General features: G+C 44.6%; 1 pseudogene; it reads right to left on the bottom strand.

The window, feature by feature from the left end:
• Positions 1 to 625: 625 nt before the first annotated feature.
• Positions 626 to 23,071, bottom strand: LOC120020979 (annotated as a pseudogene).
• Positions 23,072 to 23,395: the final 324 nt, after the last annotated feature.

Below are 23,395 nucleotides of genomic sequence, written 5' to 3'. Positions count from 1 at the left end.
TCTAAAGCCATGACATCATTTCTGGAATTTTCCAAGCTGTTTAAAGGCAGTCAACTTAGTGTGTAAACTTTCACCCACTGGAATTGTGATACAGTGAATTATAAGTAAAATAATCTGTCTGTAAACAATTGTTGGAAAAATTACTTGAGTCATGCACAAAGTAGATGTCCTGACCGACTTGCCAAAACTATAGTTTGTTAACAAGAAATTTGTGGAGTGGTTGAAAAATGAGTTTTAATGACTCCAACCTAAGTGTATGTAAACTTCCGACTTCAACTGTAAGTACCTATTAATCAAATGGCCATCCGGACTATTTACCACCCCCCTTTGTTTTAACACTGCTGCTACTCGCTGTTTATTGTCTATGCGTAGTCACTTTACCCCTACCTACATGTACAAATTACCTCAACTAACCTGACTCGGTACTGGTACCCCCTGTATATAGCCTCATCATTGTTATATTATTGTGTTACTTTTTTAATAATTTTTTTTGTTTTCATAATATTTTCGTAACTATTCCTTGAAATGCATTGTTGGTTAAAGGCTTGTAATTTAGCATTTCACCGTAAGGTCTACACCTGTTGTATTCGGCGCTTGTGACAAATAACATTGGATTTGATTTGATTTAGAGATGGTAAGTCCGGTCCAACTCAAAGGCACTCAGGTTCCCACAGGTGAGGAAAGGAATTATGATTCAATTGGGCCCCTGGTCCCAGGTCACAACATTAAAGAAGATCGTAAGCTGGGACTTCAGGAGGGTGACATCTTTTCCACGGAATATCTACACAGGAACCAAAGGATAGGACAACATTCAGAGCTAATTTAATTCCACAAAGTTCCAAACCCACTACGTCAATGAAATTCTTATCCAACGTTCAGCCTACCTTTGCAACAAACGTTCCTTCAGGATTCAGTACAGGTTTTGTAATGTTTAGCGCCTGAGAAGGTATATTTAATAAAATATTGTAAAGGGATGAACAATACAGACATATAACTAGATCAGCTATTTGGTATTCAACTGAATATAACACTTGTTGCAGTGTGGTACTCGCAGCAAATATGAGCTGGGCCTGGACGTACTCATCCACATCATGGAGTCCCGTCACTATGGAGACAAGCCAGAAAATGACCAATGAGAGAAGCCATACGCAAATAGTCCAATGACAAAACAACAAACTCCAAAGTGGACACTAAAAGAAAAGTATAAAAGTATATAGAACACTAACCGTCTGGTGCTCCATCAAACATTACCAGGTCTGCAGGCTGTCCTTCAAAATGCACATGAACTCCTGGGCAGTGGAGATCTAAAAATATTAAGCAAAACCAATAATTTTGACCCACCAGCTTTGTTGAAATACAATATGAGTGCCTGATCCAAATCTGTCACACAGTGGCTTGATTCCAAACCAAGCACTTATCCCCGTCCCTCTGCCCTTGATGATGACTTGCACTTCCTTCTCTGAGAGGTCTGGAATCCAGCCAATGGTGCAGCCAATTCAGTGTTCCAGAATAGTGTGCAGTCTCTACAGGTCCTTTTGGGACAGATGTTTCCCTGTTACCTTTATGATGTCCCCCTGGATCTGTGTGACCCCTGGGAGAGGAGCCATGGCCTGGGGGTCCACCACCACAATCTTCACCTCCTCACTCTTCTCCTCTGTCAAACAATCAGATAACAACACAGTATTAGTGTTATGCACACTATTCAATAACACCCCATACTAACTGCCAACCATGCTTAGAGGAGAAGGAAAGTGAGTGAGACCAACCTGAATGGCTGAGGACCTGGCTCCAGCTGCCTGACGGCTCGTGTACATTAGTATGTGTTAAATTGCGCGTGCCGCTCCGACCGCCCAGAGTGGCTCACTTGTGGGTGTGCTGGCAGCATATAGCAGCACGTTTGATTGTGAGTCAAGAATTCAGCATAGCACGTTTGTATGAAGGTCTGGTTATTTAAATGGGATTATTGAATTTATTGAATAATCCCATTCATGAATTTATTCACAGGTAAATAGTAATATGCTCTAAACCGCTCTGGTGAAAAATGTTGCTGCCCTGTTTCCAATCATCCACATGGCTGGGAGAACCTATTCAAGTCAGTAAATTAATTTCTAAAATAAAGAATATAAAAAGTATTACTAGGTAACTAGCTACAGTGCAGGCCAACTTTACATACGGTATAGCTAGCTAGAGAAGTGAATTAAATATCATTGTCAAAATGAGAAAGTAGGCTATTCTGAATAGGGCAGGTACTTTTGTGTAGTTTCAGTCCCTAGAAGTGAGGACAGAGACAATAGTAACAATAGTAACATAATGTTCAGTGCTGTATAATTTGAGTATCCACAATGACCTGGTGATGTGAAAGTCTAATAATGACATTATCTTCCATATTCCTACAGATACCTTGCAATTGGAGATTCCTTCAAAACGACTGTCAACAGTTCAAGGTTGCGTGACAAGGGCCATCTGGGACTGCCTCCTGGGGGAATTCAGGTGTGTGAAGGTCACCTGTGTCCTGCATGTGACGACCCTCCCACTCTGTCTGCCGTATTCTCTCTTTGTTCTTGTTTCCTTATTAGGATGTCGGTGGGCGGAGTTGGGAGGGTCGTCAGCTACATGGGAAACACCTGGGCCCGGTGTCTCCCAGGATAAATACACCACTTCCCCATTCATGGAGAGACTCCATGCAGACACCTTGATAGATTTTGTTGTGTTTTTTTGTGACTTTTTGGTTGTTTGCTTTAGCACCGTTCAACACACCGCATTATCACATTCATACATGCCAAAACACTCACTTACACTACTGATTACTGACTACACACACCATTGTTAATTGCATTTAGGTTACTTTATTTAATAAATATATTTTGTTACTCCTTATCTCCACGTTGTCTCCCTTTTGTTACAGGCTTTGAGCCGGTTCGTGACAAGCATAACTTCAAGAGCATGGACATGAGAACCAGGAGGGGATCTGCAGCTCGCCGCCGTGTCCCAGAGGAGAAGTCTGCTGCTCTGCAGGATGTTTCAAGGAAAGGGTCCAACAACGCAGCAAGAGAGGCAATCCGTGTGCGGGAGATCTTCACCTCCTACTTCTTTGAAGAGGGTGCTGTTCCCTGGCAACACCATAGTCTACAATCAAAGAGCCATCCACATTGCAAAAAGAGTATTCTTCAATTTACTTAGCTATGTCAACTGCAGTTATTCAATTCCCAGTTTCTTTCCCTTTGATTTCTACTTCTCTGGTGAGGGTGCTGTTTAGGTAAGGGTGATGTCTGTACAAAAACAAAACAGGCTATTTTAAGTCACCCATATAGAAAAAATGTAGAACAATTAGACACCCTATAACCCACACCTACACACATGTATCAATCTGATTGATGGATTGTGTTGTGCAGTAAGCAGGCTCAGGTGTATAACAGTGGCTCATTCCACCTTCAAAGAATACTGTAGGCAAGAGGGCCAACCATCGAGAATAGTAAGACACTTCATTATTTCTTTAACTACACTATATTGAGACCGAGAACGATGTCTTGCTTCCGGGCAGGCTAAACACATTCTTCGCACGCTTTGAGGATAAAACAGTGCCACCGTCACGGCACGCTACCAAGGACTGTGGGCTCTCCTTCTCTGTGGCCGATGTGTGTAAAACATTTAAACGTGTTAACCCTCGCAAGGCTGCTGGCCCAGACGGCATCCCTAGCCGCGTCCTCAGAGCATGCACAGACCAGCTGTCTGGTGTGTTTACGGGCATATTCAATCTCTCCCTATCCCAGTTTGCTGTACCCACATGCTTCAAGATGGCCACCATTGTTCCTGTACCCAAGAAGGCAAAGGTAACTTAATGACTATCGCCCCGCAGCTCTCAGTGCTTTGAGAGACTAGTCAAGGATCATATCACCTCTCCCTTACGTGCCACACTAGACCCACTTCAATTTGCTTACCGCCCCAATAGATCCACAGACGATACAATCGCCATCACTCTGCACACTGTCCTATCCCATCTGGACAAGAGGAATACCTATGTAAAATGCTGTTTATTGACTATAGCTCAGCATTCAACACCATAGTACCCTCCAAGCTCATCATTAAGCTCGAGGGCCTGGGACTGAACCCCGCTCTGTGCATCTGAGTCCTGGACTTCCTGACGGGCCGCCCCCAGGTGGTGAAAGTAGGAAACATCACCTCCACTCCGCAGATCCTCAATACTGGGGCCCCGCAAGGGTGTGTGCTCAGCCCCCTCCTGTACTCCCTGTTCACCCATGACTGCGTGGCCACGCACGCCTCCAACTCAATCATCAAGTTTGCAGACGACACAACAGTAGTAGGCTTGATTACCAACGATGACGAGACAGCCTACAGGGAGGAGGTGAGGGATCTGGGAGTGTGGTGCCTGGATAACAACCTCTCACAAAATGTCAACAAAACAAAGGAGACGATCGTGGACTTCAGGAAACAGCAGAGGGTGCACCCCCCCATCTACATCGACGGGACCGCAGTGGAGAAGATGGAAAGCTTCAATTTCCTTGGCGTACACATTACTGACAAACTGAAATGGACATCCCAGACAGACAGTGTGGTGAAGAATGCGCAACAGAGCCTCTTCAACCTCAGGAGGCTAAAGAATTGTGGCTTGTCACCTAAAACACTCACAAACTTTTACAGATACACAATTGAAAGCATCCTGTCCATCTGTATCACCGCCTGGTATGGCAACTGCACCGCCCGCAACTGCAAGGCTCTCCAGAGGGTGGTGCGGTCTGCCCAACGCATTACTGGGGGCAAACTACCTGCCCTCCAGGACACCTACAGCACCCGATGTCACAGGAAGGCCAAAAATATCATCAAGGACATCAACCACCCGAGTCACTACCTGTTCACCCCGCTATCATCCAGAAGGCAAGGTCAGTATAGGTGCATCAAAGCTGGGACCGAGAGACTGAAAAACAGCTTCTATCTCAAGGCCATCAGACTGTTAAACAGCCATCACTAGCACATTAGAGGCTGCTGCCTATAGGCATAGACTAGAAATCACTGGCCACTTTAAGGAATGGAACACTAGCCACTTTAATAATGTTTACATATCTGGCATTACTCATCTCATATGTATATACTGTATTCTATACTATCTTAGTCACTTAATTATGTTTACATGTCTTGCATTACTCATCTCATATGTATATAATGTTTTCTATACTATTCTACTGTATCTTAGTCCGTTCCGCTCAGACATCGCTGGTCCATATGTATATAGTCTTAATTCATTCCTACTTTGATTTGTGTGCATTGGGTATATGTTGTGTAATTTGTTAGATATTAATTGTTAGATATTACTGCACTGTCAGAGCTAGAAGCACAAGCATTTCGATACACCCACAATAAAATCTGCTAATCACGTGTATGTGACCAATAAAATTTGATTTGCTTTATTGTTTGTCCTTGTGTGTCTGTCCATGTTTTTCCAGTATAAAGTACTCTGCAGCCACTTAGTGTGGACACCAGGTGAGGCCACACACAGAGATTCTTGTTGAACACTGTCTCTTTAACTACCTTATTTTCTCAATAACAGTCTCTCTTCACTTCATCCCTCTCTCCCCATCTCCCTAAATCCTCTAGGTTATATCAGCTGTGTCGGTGAACCCCTCCCGCATCTGAACGGGCTACATAGAGGGCACAGCATGATCAGAGGTGAGAGGTCACTTGGTAGGGCCAGCAGGATATATTATTAGAGATGCTTTACATTGAAATACAGATAGAGATGTAGTAGTCCCTGAGTTAATGATCCAAGGTCAGTTTTGCATTTCACCTCCTTATGATTATGATGACCGACAGTGTTAGAAAAAAAAAAACATGTCTTGAACATGCTATCTCTCTCTCTCTCCATCTGTCTCTTGTCTGCAGGTATGTTTTGATGTGAGAGTGGATGCCAACCCCCAGTCCCGTCATCTCCACCTCACCCGCTCTTAAGATAACCTTTGGGCCAACTGGGAGCCCAAGACTGGTTAGGAAACACCACTAGAGACACTATTATGTAATTGTGATGAACTGAGAGAATATTAGGGTAGCACTGTAATTCATTAATCATATGCTGTATTCCCTGCTCCTCTGTTCTTAGCTCTTTCCCTTTCTCTCTTTTACACCTCTCTCACCACCTCTTTCTTCCTCTGTTTTTAGATGTGCATTGAAGTACAGATTGAACTTGTATTTATAATATAATATTACAATTATAATATTTAGAATGCATAAATTATGTATTTATAACACTTGGATAATGAACTTCTTTCAATAAAGCGTTTCACATTCTCTACTGGTTGAAATTGAGTCTCTCATTTGATGAAATAATACACCTAATACTCCTGTGTCCTCAGATCAATGCAGATGAAAGAAAATTGGATATTGAGATGAACCGGTTTTAGATTATTTACATGATGCATAGGAGTAGTGTACTGTTTTCTAAATTCTGTTCCAAATCAGCCTTTAACTAGTTAAATCATGTTTCTAGTCTACTGCATAGTTACAATGTGTAACCATTTATGTCCCAGGACCAGGATTGGTAAACACTGTTGAAGTGTATAATTGTAATACATACATGCAGACACAGCATTATTCAAAGACTGGAATTTGATACTCCTGGTATTGGATAGGACTGAAAAATAATGTCTCACAGACATTCATACATGAACTGGGCCTTTATTTGCCACGGTAGAGTACATGATCAGTGAATATATTCAATGTGAGGTCTACAATGTGGGGATCTCCTGCACGGTAATAACTACATGTATATACGACTTGCATCCTTGGCATACATTTATATTATATTCTACATTAATGTCATTCAGACTGTTTTGAAGTTGATACAACCGGCTATGATAACTGAGGTTCATAGCTAGGTTCTGAACCAATATTTATATCAAACGTTTTAGGTTCCATACACAGATCGGCTACATTGCTAGCTACACATCCTTAGTCACACAGGTATTTTTTATCCTCCGCTGCACAATAAGCAAGAACATAGTTAGCTAGCTACGTTACTTCAGCTGCATTGCATGGCAAATATCAGCAAGGCAAGCTTACAAAGTTGTACATTCAATTTGCATTAAATGCTTTAGCTTGCTAGATTCTTTACATCCACTGTTTCACAAGATGACAGCCTGGTTTGCTGGTTTTCTCAGGAGTCCCTAAAACACTAAACACTAACTACAATTGCATACTCATATCTCAACGCCCATAAAGCTAGCTAACAGTTAGCTATCTGGCTAATGTTAGCTAGTCACCTAGCTTGCTAAATAGCGATTTTCGTAAATGTACTTTATGACCAATAAATATGCATAATTTTTTGTCTCTACATTAACTAACATATTCTTCTCAACTGTACATGTTTTCATGATTCGTTATGACGTTATAATTACTTACATTTGCTGACATCCTAGTATTTTTGTCAGCCGTCTTTGCTGAAGAATGTCTTCAGCGTTGGGTCCCATAGCTTCAAATTAGTCATGGGAACCACTTGATACGATTGGTCATCGCCCAGTGGTCGTCGCTGGTGATTTGCATAAGATGGGAAATGTAGAACTTTTTCACCGCCTTCCACGCCATGTTTGTGATGCCCAACGGTCCCCCGACCTTCTCACCACTTTCTTTTCATCGTGTACACGGGGCATGAGGCAGCACACAGGCCTACTGCCCTCTTCACACCTGGGAAGGAGAAATGGATGTGAAAGTCATATACAAGTAACATTACAAATATGGATGATAAAACTCATCTTCCTATTCCTTTGGCATGATGTTATATTTTACAACATCCATCGATACCCAATATCATAAGCCATAGATATCTGATGTTGACTTAGGGTGAACTAGTGAACTATGGCCAGAAAAGTTTACCCAAATGGCCTTCTTGCCTTAGATCAAGCCAAACTTCTCGTCAAACTGCAGTAGTTTGAACACACTCCTGGCCTTTCAGCCCTCATCAATGGCCAGATGGTAGTAGATATCCTGTTTGTCTTTGGAGGAGCGACACATCTTCACATTTTTGCTAATGACTTTTTTAAAACTGAAATATCACATTTACATAAATATTCAGACCCTTTAATCAGTACTTTGTTGAAGCACCTTTGGCAGCAATTACAGCTTCAAATTCTCTTGGCTATGACCCTACAAGCTTGGCACACCTGTATTTGGGGAGTTTCTCCCATTATTCTCTGCAGACCCTCTCAAGCTCTGTCAGGTTGGATGGGGAGCGTCACTGCACAGCTATTTTCAGGTCTCTCCAGAGATGTTCGATCGGGTTCAAGTCCGGGCTCTGGCTGGGCCACTCAATGACATTCAGGGACTTGTCCCGAAGCCACTCCTGCGTTGTCTTGGCTGTGTGCTTAGGGTCGTTGTCCTGTTGGAAGGTGAACCTCCACCCCAGTCTGAGGTCCTGAGCGCTCTGTACTTTGCTACGTTCATCTTTCCCTCAACCCTGACTAGTCTCCCAGTCCCTGCTGCTGAATAACATCCCCACAGCATGATGCTGCCACCACCACGAGCACCGTAGGGATGGTGCCAGGTTTCTTTCAGATGTGAAGCTTGGCATTCAGGCCAAATAGTTCACTCTTGGTTTCTCATGCTCTGAGAGTCTTGAGGAGCCTTTTGGCTAACTCCAAGCGGGCTGTCATGTGCATTTACTAAGGAGTTGCTTCCGTCTGGCCACTCTACCATAAAGGCCTGATTGGTGGAGTGATGCAGAGATGCTTATCCTTCTGGAAGGTTCTCCCATCTCCACCGAGGAAGTCTGGAGTCTGGCCCTTCTCCCCCGATTGCTCAGTTTTGTTGGGCGGCCAGCTCTAGGAAGAGTCTCGGTGGTTCCAAACGTCTTCCATTTAAGAATGATGGAGGCCACTATGTCCTTGGGGACCTTGAATGTTGCAGAAATATTTTGGTACCCTTCCCCAGATCTGTTCCTCGACACAATCCTGTCTCGGAGCTCTACGGACAATTCCTTCGACCTCATGGCTTGGTTTTTGCTCTGACATGCACTGTCAACTGTGGGACCTTTTATAGACCTTGCAAATCATATCTGTACTGTTGGTATCTGTACTGATGCCGCAAAAGTCATGACAGGGAGACATAGTGGAGTGGTAACGTGCGTGCAAGCAGTATTTGCATCTGTATTTTGGATGCAGTAATTGCAGAATAACTGCAGTGTACTGCAGTTGAACTGCACTCTAACTGCAGTTACACGTTTTGGACATTATTACCTTTCTGACCTCAGTTACCTCCAGACGTCCACCTCTAGGATAGAGGTTGATGGCGCTCAGCGCTACGCTACACCCATGCTTCATCAAGTCAACGATCCAACTCTGTTTGCTCCAAAGGATGCTGTGCTGCCAAGCCTCCATAGCACGGAGCGAAGCCTCGCCAAAGTCCTAAAACACGCCAAGGTGTACTGCCAGGAAATCAAGAAGCTGCAGAGGCAGGCTACATGTCACTGTTGCCACCAGAGGTAGTTGAACAATCTCTGGAGCCTCCGGGCTGGAGGCCGTCTCTGGAGGCGCCGGACTGGAGGCCGTCTCTGGAGGCGCCGAGCTGGAGGCCGTCTCTGGAGGCGCCGGGCTGGAGGCCGTCTCTGGAGGCGCCGGGCTGGAGGCCGTCTCTGGAGGCGCCGGGCTGGAGGCCGTCTCTGGAGGCGCCGGGCTGGAGGCCGTCTCTGGAGGCGCCGGGCTGGAGGCCGTCTCTGGAGGCGCCGGGCTGGAGGCCGTCTCTGGAGGCGCCGGGCTGGAGGCCGGCTCTGGAGGCTCCGGGCTGGAGGCAGGCATAGGACTCACAAGGCTGGGGAGACACAAAGGAGACCTGGCTCTGGGAGCAGGCACAGGACTCACCAGGCTGGGGAGACATACAGGAGGCCTCTTCCTTGGCCGAGGCACCGGATACACTGGGCCGTGGAGGCGCACAGGCGGTTCTCGAGCGCAGAGCTGGCACCACCCGTTCTGGCTGGATGCCCACTTCCACCCGGCAAATGCGGGACGCTGGCACCGAGCACACCGGCCTGTGAATGCTCGGCCGAGACACAGTGCATATCACCCCATAGCACGGGGCCTGACCAGTCACATGCTCGCCACTGTAAGCACGGGGAGTTGGCTCAGGTCTCCAACCTGACTCTGCAACACACACACCGTGTGCTCCCCCCCAAAAAAAATTGGGGGCTGCCTCTCGGGCTTCTTTGCCAGCCGTGTTCCCTCATAACATTGCCGCTCCGCTTAAGCTGCTGCCTTCGCCTTCCTCTCTGCTTCTACCTGCTCCCAGGGCAGGCGATCCTTCCCGGCCAGGATCTCCTCCCACGTCCAGGATCCCTTGCCATTTAAAATGTCCTCCCATGTCCAGTCCTCCTTCTTACCACGCTACTTGGTCCTTTGGTGGTGGGTAGTTCTGTAACGGGTGTCGTCATCTGAAGAGGAAGAATCGGACCAAAGCGCAGCGTGGTAAGTGTTCATGACTTTTATTTAAACTGAACACTAGAACAAAATAACAAAGTGCAAAACGAAACTGAAACAGTCCTGTCAGGTGCAGAAAACACTAAATAGAAAATAACTACACACAAAACACAGGTGGGAAAATGCTACCTAAGTATGAGAGACAACGATAGACAGGTGTCCCTGATTGAGAACCATACCTGGCCAAAACAAAGAAATACAACACATAGAAAAATGAAAATAGAATGCCCACCCAAATCACAACCTGACCAAACCAAAATAGAGACATAAAAAGCTCTCTACGGTCAGGGTGTGACAATATCACCAATTGCAAAATAACATACAAAATTGGTGGCTGGTGGAACCTTAATTTGGAAGGACGACCTCATAGTAATGGATGGAACGGAAGGGTATCAAATACATAAACACATGGTTTCCATGTGGTTGATACCATTCCATTTACTCTATTCCAGACATCATTATGAGCCGTTCTCCCTTCAGCAGCGTCCTGTGATATACAACCATATACAACATAGCCTACAACAAAACATACAAACATACATACAAATACAACATACAGTATTGACCTACAAAGTATTGTAACATTTTCACATTATTTTTGCAAGCTGTAGGAGCATCCACCAGCATGAATGATCCTACACAAATATTTGGGCCTTTAGTTAAGCTCTATCGGTTCTTGCTGCCATTATCCATAGCATTCCAATATATTTTCCAGCTTGGTGAAGCTTATCTGCGAAATTAATGGAAATTCATAAATTACTCAATTGTGTTACGTCCATTAGGAACCATCAATAATTACAGTCTGGCCGTGGTGTAGCCACCCTGAGTATCAAAGTGCTTGGGGGCAAAAGCCCTTGGCAGATGCTCAGAATGTATCTGAGTGGCCCCTGTCGAAGCCTGCAGAGCTGCTTCCTGTCACGGAGTAGAGTAATGCAAACTTTCTCTCTCTGTTTCTGAAATGCTGAGGAGACGAGCTTAACACATTCTACAATACCGAGCCAACCTCTCTCCGAGGCTGACGTGAAGAAAACTCTCAAAACAGTGAATACTTACAAAGCCGCTGAACCAGATGTCATGTCTGGCCGTGTCCTCAGTGTGCGCTAACCAGCAGGTGGGCATCTTCTCGGACATCTTCAACCTGTCCCTATCCCAGGCTGTAGTCCCCAATTGCTTCAAGACCACCATTGCCCCAGTGTCCAAGACAATCAAGGTAGCATGCCCAACTGACCTGTTGCACTCACCTCTGTCATCATGAAGTGCTTCGAGAGGTTGGTCATGGCACACATCAAGGACAGCATGCCAGGCACACTGCCTATTCCAATTTTCCTGCTGCCATTTCCATCGCTATTCACACGGCCCTAACACATCTGGACAAGAGGAACACGTCCAGTTGAAGTCAGAAGTTTACATACACTTAGGTTGGAGTCATTAAAACTCATTTTTCAACCACTCCACACATTTCTTGTTAACAAACTATAGTTTTGGCAAGTCAGTTAAGACATCTACTTTGTGCATGACACAAGTCATTTTTCCAATAATTGTTTACAGATAGATTATTTCACTTATAATTCACTGTATCACAATTTCAGTGGGTCAGACGTTTACATACACTAAGTTGACTGTGCCTTTAAACAGCTTGGAAAATTCCAGAAATTATGTTATGGCTTTAGAAGCTTCTGATAGGTGGTGTACCTATGGATGTATTTCAAGGCCTACCTTCAAACTCAGTGCCTCTTTGCTTGACATCATGGGAAAATCAAAAGAAATCAGCCAAGACCTCAGAAAAAAAATTGTAGACCTCCACAAGTCTGGTTCATGCTTGGGAGCAATTTCCAAATGCCTGAAGGTACCACGTTCATCTGTACAAACAATAGTACGCAAGCATAAACACCATGGGACCACACAGCCATCATACCGCTCAGGAAGGAGACGTGTTCTGTCTCCGAGAGATGAACCTACTTTGGTGCGAAAAGTGCAAATCAATCCCAGAACAACAGCAAAGGACCTTGTGAAGATGCTGGAGGAAACAGGTACAAAAGTATCTATATCCACAGTAAAACAAGTCCTATATCGACATAACCTGAAAGGCCGCTCAGCAAGGAAGAAGCCACTGATCCAAAACCACTATAAAAAAGCCAGACTACGGTTTGCAACTGCACATGGGGACAAAGATTGTACTTTTTGGAGAAATGTCCTCTGATCTGATGAAACAAAAATAGAATTGTTTGGCCATAATGTCCATCGTTATGTTTGGAGGAAAAAGGGGGAGGCTTGCAAGCCGAAGAACACCATCCCAACCATGAAGCACAGGGGTGGCAGCATCACGTTGTGGGGGTGCTTTGCTGCAGGAGGGACTGGTGCACTTCACAAAATAGATGGCATCATGAGGAAGAAAAATATGTGGATATATTGAAGCAACATCTCAAGACATCAGTCAGGAAGTTAAAGCTTGGCCGCAAATGGGTCTTCCAAATGGACAATGACCCCAAGCATTCTTCCAAAATTGTGGCAAAATGGCTGAAGGACAACAAAGTCAAGGTATTGGAGTGGCCATCACAAAGCCCTGACCTCATCCTGACCCAAGTTAAACATTTTAAAGGTAATGCTACCAAATACTAATTGAGTGGATGTAAACTTCTGACCCACTGGGAATGTGATGAAAGAAATAAAAGCTGAAATAAATCATTCTCTCTACTATTTTTCTTTACATTTCACATTCTAAAAATAAAGTGGTGATCCTAACTGACCTAAAACAGGGAATTTGTACTAGGATTAAATTTCAGGAATAGTGAAAAACTGAGTTTAAACGTATTTGGCGAAGGTGTATGTAAACCTTCGACTTCAACTGTATGTGAGAATGTTGTTAATTGACTACAGTTCAGCGTTCAACACTATTGTTCCTTCCAAGCTCATCAACAAGCTCAGAGTCTTGGGTCTGGACACTACCCTTTAACTGGATCCTGGACTGGCAGATCACAGGCTGTGAGGATTGGCAACAACACCTCCTCCACACTGACTCTCAACACAGGGGATCCCGAGGGGTGTGTCCTCAGCCCTCTGCTGAATTCCCTGCTCACCCACGACTGTGGCTTTGCACGACACCTACTCCATCATCAAGTTTGCTGACTACAACACGGTTGTAGAACTAATAACCAACATTGACGAGTCAGCCTATAGGGAGGAGGTAAGTGAACTGACATTTTTGTGAAAGGACAACAACCTCCCCCTCATCGTCAGCAAAACAAAGGAATTGATTGTTGACTTCAGGGAGCAGAGGAGGGAACATGCCCAGATCCACATCAATAGAACAGCAGTCGAGAGAGTGAGCAGTTAGGTTCCTCGGTGTCCACATCAGCAAAGACTTGACATGGACCAGCAACATGGACCAGTCCGTGGGGGGTAGAAATGGGGGAAGGTATAGTAGGGGGATATGATGCAGGAAATATTACTATGATGTGGGATTTATTAATAAATGTGGGGCAAGCACAAGAGAAGTTTATACGCTAAAAAAAGGGGGGGTTTGAGCAGGGAACCCTGAGGTACCAAAGTTACAATCTGATGCCGCGTTCAAAACAACTGGGAACTGTGAAATCTCTGACTTCCGACTTCAGTGCGTTCAAGACAACTGGCAACTCTGGAAAAAACTAGCTCCGACTGGGAAAAATCGGTTTGAACGGTCATCCAACTCGGAATTCCAAATAGGGAACTCGGGCCTCTTTCTAGAGCTCCGACTCTAGTATTTTTCAGAGTTCACAGTTGTCTTGAAAGTACCATAAGTCAGTCGAGTGAACTATCCCTTGTTATAACATCTTTGGTCTGACAGACACTTACGTGACAACCAGAATGCATTGTATAATGTCAACAAACATGGCGCCACACATAGCCTGCAAATAGCTTAACATTAGCTCATCATAATTAGTACAACATTCAAAAAAGTATTTTATACACATCATATGTGTCCATTACAATCTATGCAATAATCGAAACGACAATACGATATACAGAAAATAAGCCACTTACTTTGATAGGAACATACACATGTCCAAAGTTGAATTTGTAAGGAAAACAACCATGAAGGCAATGTGGGCGACAGCCAGAAAATGTGCTGGGGGAAAAACGTTTGTGCAAGGCCTGTTCTGACTAAAGATGCGCAATGTCTTCATACTTGATCTGGGGAAACACTAGGGAAGTGCTTGGGCTCTCAAAGTTTGTCCGGCTCAGTAAAGCCTCAAACATAAATTGTTTGCAACAGTGAAATGGGCTACTTCTTATGTGAATTAACGAGGAGGCGGAACACAATTCAAACTGTTAGAAAATAAAACTTGTTAGAAAATCATTAGAAATTGACAAGTTGAAACATAGCCTATAGATAATTAGCAGGCAGTGTACCTTGGTTTGAGGGCAGCGCGGGTAACTGTCCTGTTGCGTAACAATCACGTTTTGGAACAATGAGAGCATAATGAAATCACGTGCATGAAAAAACTCACACATGGCAATTACTAGAGATATTTGGAACTCACGCGTGAAAAGGAAAAGATAAACTGGTTACCACTCTTTGCTTTGGGCAAAGGAGCAATACAATCCATGAGAACCCTGCTGAAAGGTTTGTCAAAAGCAGGAATAGGCTGCAAAGGTGCAACCGGTACAGCTTGGTTTGGTTCACCCATCCGCTGACAAACGTGACTGGATTTACAGTAAGCCACAACATCCTGTTTCAAACCAGGCCAGAAGAAATTATGCAAGAGACGGTCATATGTCTTGTTGACTCCAAGACGGCCTGCCATACTACCATCGTGAGCCAACATCAGTATGTCTTGTCGAAGTGTAACTGGAATAACAATTTCAGATACACTGGGCCAATCGTCTTGCCCAGAAGTGGTGCGAGAGCGTAATTTCCTCATTAGAACACCATCTTTGTCAAAGTAGACCCCACGAACTTCATCAAACTCCTCCTCTGGATGTATCTGAGCAAAAAGAGGGGAGAGGTAAACATCTTCACTCTGTTTAGCAATCAGCTGCTTCCTGAACATCAAAGTGTCAACTGTAGAAACCCTCTCTTCCTTCAGTGGTCCGACAAACTGGCTCACCTTTGGGGTTTTCAAAGGAGAGGTCAACTCAGGCGATTCACAGAAATCAGGATCACCCATAAATGTCTCGGACAGATCGACCATGGTGGGATTGCTGACATCCTCCTCAACACTAGACTTGCTCCACATGCTGGGAACACACTACGGTACTTTTCTGATCTCACTCTGGGTTCCTTACAAATGACAGGATTTGGCACAACCTTCCCTCCAGCCAAATCTTTTCCCGAAATGAATGACACCCCCTTCACTGGTAGGCTAGGCCTCACTCCAACAGAAACATGAAAACGTTGAGACTCGAGTTCCACATTATACAAAGGAACTTCCATGCAACCCATCTCCACACCTTGTACTAACACACTGTAACCAGATGCTGAAGTGTCCGACAAATGCAAAACACCCCCCAAAATGAAGGATGGGTCTGCCCCAGTGTCTCGCAGTATCTTCACCGGCTGCTTAACAGCATCGCCACTCTGTAGAGACATGAACCCGTCTGAAACAAAGAGTTCATACACATCTGATCCAAAATCCTGTTTAGGAGATACACCAGTAACAAACAGAGACTTAATGGGCTAAAGTACTCCCACAAGAAAAAATGGATTTTCTCTTTCTCATTTTTATTTTTCAACATAGGACGCTGAGAGACAATGTGTCCTCACGGCAGTAATGAAAAACTGGCAGATACGAAAAAACAGTTTTCTGCCAATCTTTATCTTTGGGCACTGGAAAATTGGACTGAACCCTTGCAGTAGGATGTGACTTCTCTGGATTTCTTTTTGCATATTGATAACTATTCGGTGTTTTGTTTGTGAAGGTAGTTTTATGTGTCAACACAAAATCATCTGCCATAACTGCAGCCTTCTCAAGAGTGAGATCCTTGTGCTCATAAATGTAGGTATCAACCTTTTCATGAAGGCAATTCTTGAACCGCTCAAAAGTGTCTTTAAATCCTCAAGGTCCTTGACCTCTTGAGAACCACACCAACGATCAAAAATACATGCTTGTTCCCTTGCAAACTCAACATGGCTTTGTGATTCTGTCTTTCGTAATTTACAGAACTTTTGTCTGTATGCCTCTGGGACCAACTTGTAAGCCCGAAGGATAGCAGTTTTAACAGTGTCATAATCTGAACTCCGGTCAAGAGATAAAGCGGCATAGACTTTCTGAGCTTGTCCCACAATAACACTTTGGAGGAGCAGTGATAAAGTGTCTCATGGCTATTTTAGGGATGTGGCAATCCGCTCAAACAGAGTAAAATATACATCCACCTCCTTTTCGCTGAAACGCGATACAAGTCAGCTGTTCCGACCAAGATCAAACTCTGTTGAGGATGCAGATGGCCTGACTTGATTGAAGTACTTCCAGATCTATCTCCCTTTGTCACGCTTCCAGCTCAATCTCTTTTAATCGAATGGCATGCACAAGTTATTCTTGTTCTAGTCTGGCTACACATTCTCTTTCCCTTTTCTTATGCTCAAGCTCCAATTTCTGTTGTTCCCATTTAGGGCTATGGCGGTCATGAAGACAGTTATTGTAATGCAAAAGGCTGCCAGTCTCACGGTAATTGACCGTTAATAAACATAAACACATTTAGCATCTCCTGGTCTCCACATATACAAGGAGCTGATATATTTTAAGCAACACATTTTTATTTAACCTTTATTTAACCAGGAAGTGCTTTTTTTCAAGAGCATCCTGGCCAAGATAGGTAGCACTAAGTCATTACACAATTACAGACAGACAACATGAAAAACTACAGGTAATCTAATAAAAAAACATAGAATTCACAAGAGTATAACAAAATCATAAAACAGCAAATTAAAAACATTGACAGGTGAGGGAATCAGCCTCAAAATCCATCAGTGATTTAAAAACACCAATCGGGACAAGTTCTTCCAGTTTAAAAGTATTTTGTAATGCGTTCTAAGCTGATGGCGCAGACTACATAAAAGCCCTTTTACCAAATTCAGTTCGGACATTAAAAAAAGTCCTGCAAACGAAGAGAGTACCCACCACATTTATGAACAATAGAAATGCCCAAATAAAATGGTAGTAAACCCAAAATGGCTTTGTAAATAAAAGTATACCAGTGACTGAGCCTACGATTGACTAGAGACGGCCAGCCAACCCTGGTATATAAAGTGCAGTGGTGCATAAGGGTTTTGCAGTTCAAAATACATCTTAATGCTCCATGGTAAAGCATTCATACATAAAATATCGCCATAGTCTAGCATAGGCATAAATGTAGCTGATACCAGCCTTCTTCTGGCAAAGAAGGAGTGCGCCTTTGGAACATCTACATTTTAAAAAGTCAAATCAATTTCATATACACCATCACAATAAATCCATTATTTATTTTAGTCAGGTCTAAAGAAACATTTTGATATGAAGAAAATGTTTTTCAGAAGAACGTAATATGAGTTGGCCTTCTGTAGGCCTATGTTGTCTGCCTATGCTCCATGCCACAGGCTGTAGGCTTGTTCATTTAGCTGACAAGATATGCTTGTAAGTCCGGAGCCATTATTTTTATTTTATATGATTTTATAGTTAGAAGAATATAATTGAACTCAGCTAAATAAAAGAGAAAGGATATTTTTCCCATTACAGAGCGAGTGCGCATATGAAGTGGCTATGTTGAGCGTAAACGTGATCATTTTAAACAGGTCCTATATGCTGGATTCAGTTATTTGGCAACTTTAGAGTTGAATGATACAAACCTCGGAATGTTCTAGAAATCAAAACATACAGCATATGGGATGCACAATGTTACTATAGGCTATTGACGATTGTGAGAATGTAGCAAAAAAAGCTTGCACTCTGTTCCATGACTCAGGCTGCGTGGCTGTTCTCTCATTAAGTTATCAAATGTTCACCCATCAGACTAATCTCAATTGAATCTTGTCTTTACTAATATGTAAAATTAGTTTTGATTTAGAATGGCCCATTATCAAATGAGCAGGAACATGGCCAGGGGAAAAAGACATGTCATCTGTACAGTATGCACTCCAATAGCGAATGGAAGATCTACGCTTTCCCGCCTGTCCATTTTTGTAGGCTACTTCGGTTTTAGAGTGGAGCATGTGCTTATAAGCAGCTGAAAAATAAATATGAGAACACTTACTTACTTCACTCCACACATCAACCACTGTTTGAGGAGCATGCTATTGCTGCCCTACAGGTGATATTCTGCCCAAACTCTGTATGCCATGTGTTCTCCAACCTTGTTCCTGCAGCTACCCAGTGCTTAATTTTGGAAACCATGTGAAATCTGTTCTGGAACATTGATAGCAACACATTTTCGCAAAAAAACATATTTCACTAAACTGTTGACTGCCTGTCTGCATGCTCAAAAAAGGAATAAAGGAGAGAGAGGAGGAGATGGAAACCCACGGTGGTGAGATATCTGTATAGCTAAAGGTAATATGTCACCCAATTAATTATGAAAATATAAAACATTCCCTATTACTAGGATATTCAAAATACAAATTCACTAATTGTAGGCTAACTGTAAGCCACCCTGCACAATAAATTAACCAACAACATCGCCTAGGGCAGGTATTCCCAAACTGGGGTACGCGCAATGCCGTTGGAGGTAGGCCAAATAAAAAAAATGATAATACAAATTTAAAAAATATAAAAAAATCTTCGCATTTTCAAACAGTCCATTTAGTAAGGCCCGTGTCCATAGAGACACATACCAGCTCTACTGGTAGTACTGCTACTACCAGCAGTACTACACCTGCACCTGTCGACGACACAAGCTGTTCTGCTTCCACGAGCACATCCAATGATAGCATCAGTAATTCTACATTTGTTGTTAGCCCAGCTAGCATCGACACTGACAGTTGTGAATCTGATGCAGCTGAAGAGCTGCTGCCCACTTACCGAGAAAGCACTGAACAGACAGGGATGTTGGACTACATTGATTTGGGGTTCACTTATATTGGGAGTGGTGCCTTTCCTCAGCCACAGTGTGTTATATGTGCAAAAGTACTATCTCACAACTCGATGAAACCTTCACTCTTGCGCAGACATTTAGAAAAACATGCCAATTGAAAAACAAGCCATGGGGGTTTTTTGAGCGAGAATTAAGATGACTTTCGAGTAATAAGACATGTATAAAAGCAACACATACCATTAATAAGAAGTGTCTAGAAGCGCCTTATATGGTGAGCTACCAAGTGGCTAGGACAGGCAAGCCCCATAATATTGTGGAGGACTTAATTCTTCCTGCTGCCGCGGATATGGCTGGGACAATGCTGGGGGAAAAGGCCAAAAAAACTATACAGACAATTACTCCATCAAACAACACTGTTTCACGACGCATCAGTGACATGGCAGGAGATGTTTTGAAACAATTACTGCTTTGCATACAAGCCAGAGAATTCTATGCGTTACAGCTGGATGAGTCAACAGAAGTGGCAGGCCTGGCAAAGCTCCTGGTTTATGTCCATTACGTTTATGGGGGGTCAATTAAGGAAGAGATCCTCTTCTGCAAACCACTGGAAACCAGGACAACAGGAGAGAATATTTTTGAAGTACTGGACAGCTTTGTGACATCAAATGAACTTTGGTGATCAAGATGTGTTGGTGTCTGTACTGATGCCGCAAAAGTCATGACTGGGAGACATAGTGGAGTGGTAACGTGCGTGCAAGCAGTTGCTCCCGACACCACTTTTTTGGATGCAGTATTTGCATCTGTATTTTGGATGCAGTAATTGCAGAATAACTGCAGTGTACTGCAGTTGAACTGCACTCTAACTGCAGTTACACGTTTTGGACATTATTACCTTTCTGACCTCAGTTACCTCCAGACGTCCACCTCTAGGATAGAGGTTGATGGCGCTCAGCGCTACGCTACACCCATGCTTCATCAAGTCAACGATCCAACTCTGTTTGCTCCAAAGGATGCTGTACTGCCAAGCCTCCATAGCACGGAGCGAAGCCTCGCCAAAGTCCTAAAACACGCCAAGGTGTACTGCCAGGAAATCAAGAAGCTGCAGAGGCAGGCTACATGTCACTGTTGCCACCAGAGGTAGTTGAACAATCTACCGAGTCCTCTTTTATACCCCACCATATAGTGCATCACAATGGAAAGGATAGGACTGTGCTTAACTGTTTACTCCAGCATAAAGGACAGTGGCTCAATGACCTTCTCCTCCCTGGACCAAATTTGGGATCATCCATGATCGGTGTCTTCCTTAGATTCCGTCAACATGCCATCGCTGTGAGTGGTGACATCAAAGGCGTGTTCCATCAGATCCGCTTCTTACCAGCTGACAAGCAGGTGCTACGCTTCATCTTGCAGAACAAGCATAGAACTTTAGAACCAACCATATTTGAGTGCTAGGTATTGCAATTCGGCACGACTTGCATATGCACATGCTTAAGCTCTTATATGCATATGGCTGTTTTGAATTAAACATCACCTTAAAAAGCGCTGTCCATGTCATTATGTTAGGCTTGGGAACAACATCCACAACAAACATGTTTTACACTGTTTCAACCTGCTGTTGAACTTCTTTCTTCAAATTGATCACCACAGTAAGGTGGGTTTTAAAAGTATGATAGGCCTACTCTTTTGATGATAAGTGTTTGATGTGATTTTCGATTTCATTTGCAATGATGTCAGAGAGGTTAGAGGGACAATAGAGCCCTCAGTACCAGGCAATTAGAACCTGATAGTTGTTAGCAAGTTGGGTACTACCAAAACATGTCGAGAGTGAAAAAGAGGAGATTACTGTGACTCGACGGGCACGTGGAATTTTACTGCGGTCATAAACCATGATTTCCGGTGTGGCGGTAATATGTCACTGCAACAGCCCTATTCCCATTTTGCCTTTAGTTCTACCTCTCGCAGTTGCACGTCTATGTGGTGTACTCTTTGTGGGACCAAGGACGGTGAGGGACAGGCAGTGGTTGAAGAAGACCAGCCGGAGCTTGGGGAAGGTCAATCCCGCAGTCATAGGGTCGGTGCGGCGGAAGCGAAGTGGCCCGGGCCTTTCTGAACACCTCCCGGAGAGTCATGGTACTCCGCGGGGATGGCGGAGAGGTCCGGGGCAACTTCCGAGCCCCCAGGAAGACGTCCCGGGGCAGGTTGCGCTGACTTCAGACAATGGGCGTGGCAGAACGGACTCGGGCCCATGATGGCACCCGTAGACCAGTTGATGAGGTGATTGTGTTGCTGGAGCCAGGAGAATCCCAAACCACAGGAATCTGAGGAGTCTTGACGAGCAGAAATTGAACAGTCTCGCTGTGATTCCCTGACACCCGTAGGTTGATGGGAGTGGTATTATGAGTGACCCGGCCTATAGAGCACCAGTCTAGTGCTCTAACATCCATGGGAATGGAGAGGGGCTGAGTGGGGATGTTCAGCTCGGAAGCCAGGGTAGCGTCCAAAAAGCTTTCATCAGCCCCAGAGTCAATGAGGACCCGGAGAGATTTAGACTGGTTTCCCCACAGCAGAATGGCATGAAAAGGGGTGCGAGCAAGGGAAGCAGAAAAGTTCTCCATGTGGCCCACCAGAGTACTCGTTCCTACCGATGAGCCTGGTCTTTTAAAGGACAAGAGGACACAAATTGACCAATAGTCCCGCAATACAGACAACTCTTTGTGTTGATCCTGTATTGCCGTTCCGCTGGCGACAGCCCAGCTCTGCCTAGTTGCATAGGCTCAGGAAGCGGTGACTCAGTCGTCTTCGGCGACTCTCGGGGGAGGTCAGGAAGCCTCGGGTTCTCTTGGCAACGGGATCATCGGGGACTTCCTGGATGACTCGGAGGCAAGGTGGAATCCCTGGACGTGCGAGCAAAATCGAATCGTTCCCGTAATCGCCCATCGATACGGATGGTCAACGTGATGAGCTGCAAGCTCATCCTTGACCTCCTCAGAGATGCCGTGCAGGAACATATCGAACAGCTCTTCCTGGTTCCAAGCACTCTCCGCTGCCAACATTCAGAAATCCACCGCATAGTCTGCCACACTGCGTGAGTCCTGCCGAAGTTGGATTAGCTTCCGGGCAGCTTCTCTCCTGGAGAATGGGGCATCAAAAACCTTCTTCACCTCTCTCACGAACCACTCCATACAGCAGTAGCCCAGGTGAGAGCCCTCCCGGACATCAGCGTGATGAGGTAGGCTATCTTGGAGCGATCCTAGGGGAAGGAGGAGGGCTGAAGCTCGAAGATGAGGGCACACTGAGCTAGAAACACCCAACAGGTGCTCGGCTCTCCATTGATGCATTCCGGGGGAGGTAAGCGGGGCTCTCTAGAAGGTGGAGTGACCGATGAGACGGCGCTGCTAACAGCTGAGTTACTGAGGGGCTGTGGGGTTACCACCATGTTAGGCTGCCTCCCAGACATCCCATGGAATTGCTCCAGCAAAATGTCCAACGCCCGGTCATGGCGTTCAGCCAACGTTTGGACCCCTCCATAAGGCCACAAGGAATTCCTCGTGTCCACCGATGGTGGCTCCTTGGGAGGAGGTGGCGTTGCGCAGCTGGCCCGGGTCTGCTGGGTCAGTCATGGTCAGTTTGTACTAACACATTTCCGGTAATACCCAGATGCAGACAATGTCGAAGTAACAACAGTTTATTCTTCCAACAGGGGCAGGCAAAAGACAGGTCAAGGGCAGGCAGGGGTCAGTAATCCAGATAGGTGGGGCAAAGGTACAGGACAGCAGGCAAGCTCAGGGTCAGGGTCAGGGCAGGCAGAAAAAGTTAACACCGGGAAAACTAGAAAACAGGAACAATCGAGAGACAGGAACAGAGGGAAAAAGCGCTGGTAGGCTTGACAAAACAAACTGACAACAGACAAACAGAACAAAGGTATAAATACACAGGGATAATGG

This window comes from Salvelinus namaycush, chromosome 26 (genome assembly GCF_016432855.1).
Source record: "Salvelinus namaycush isolate Seneca chromosome 26, SaNama_1.0, whole genome shotgun sequence".
Taxonomy (NCBI): domain Eukaryota; kingdom Metazoa; phylum Chordata; class Actinopteri; order Salmoniformes; family Salmonidae; genus Salvelinus; species Salvelinus namaycush.
The sequence above is the reverse complement of the archived record's forward strand: the minus strand, read 5'-3'. Positions and strand labels throughout refer to the sequence as shown.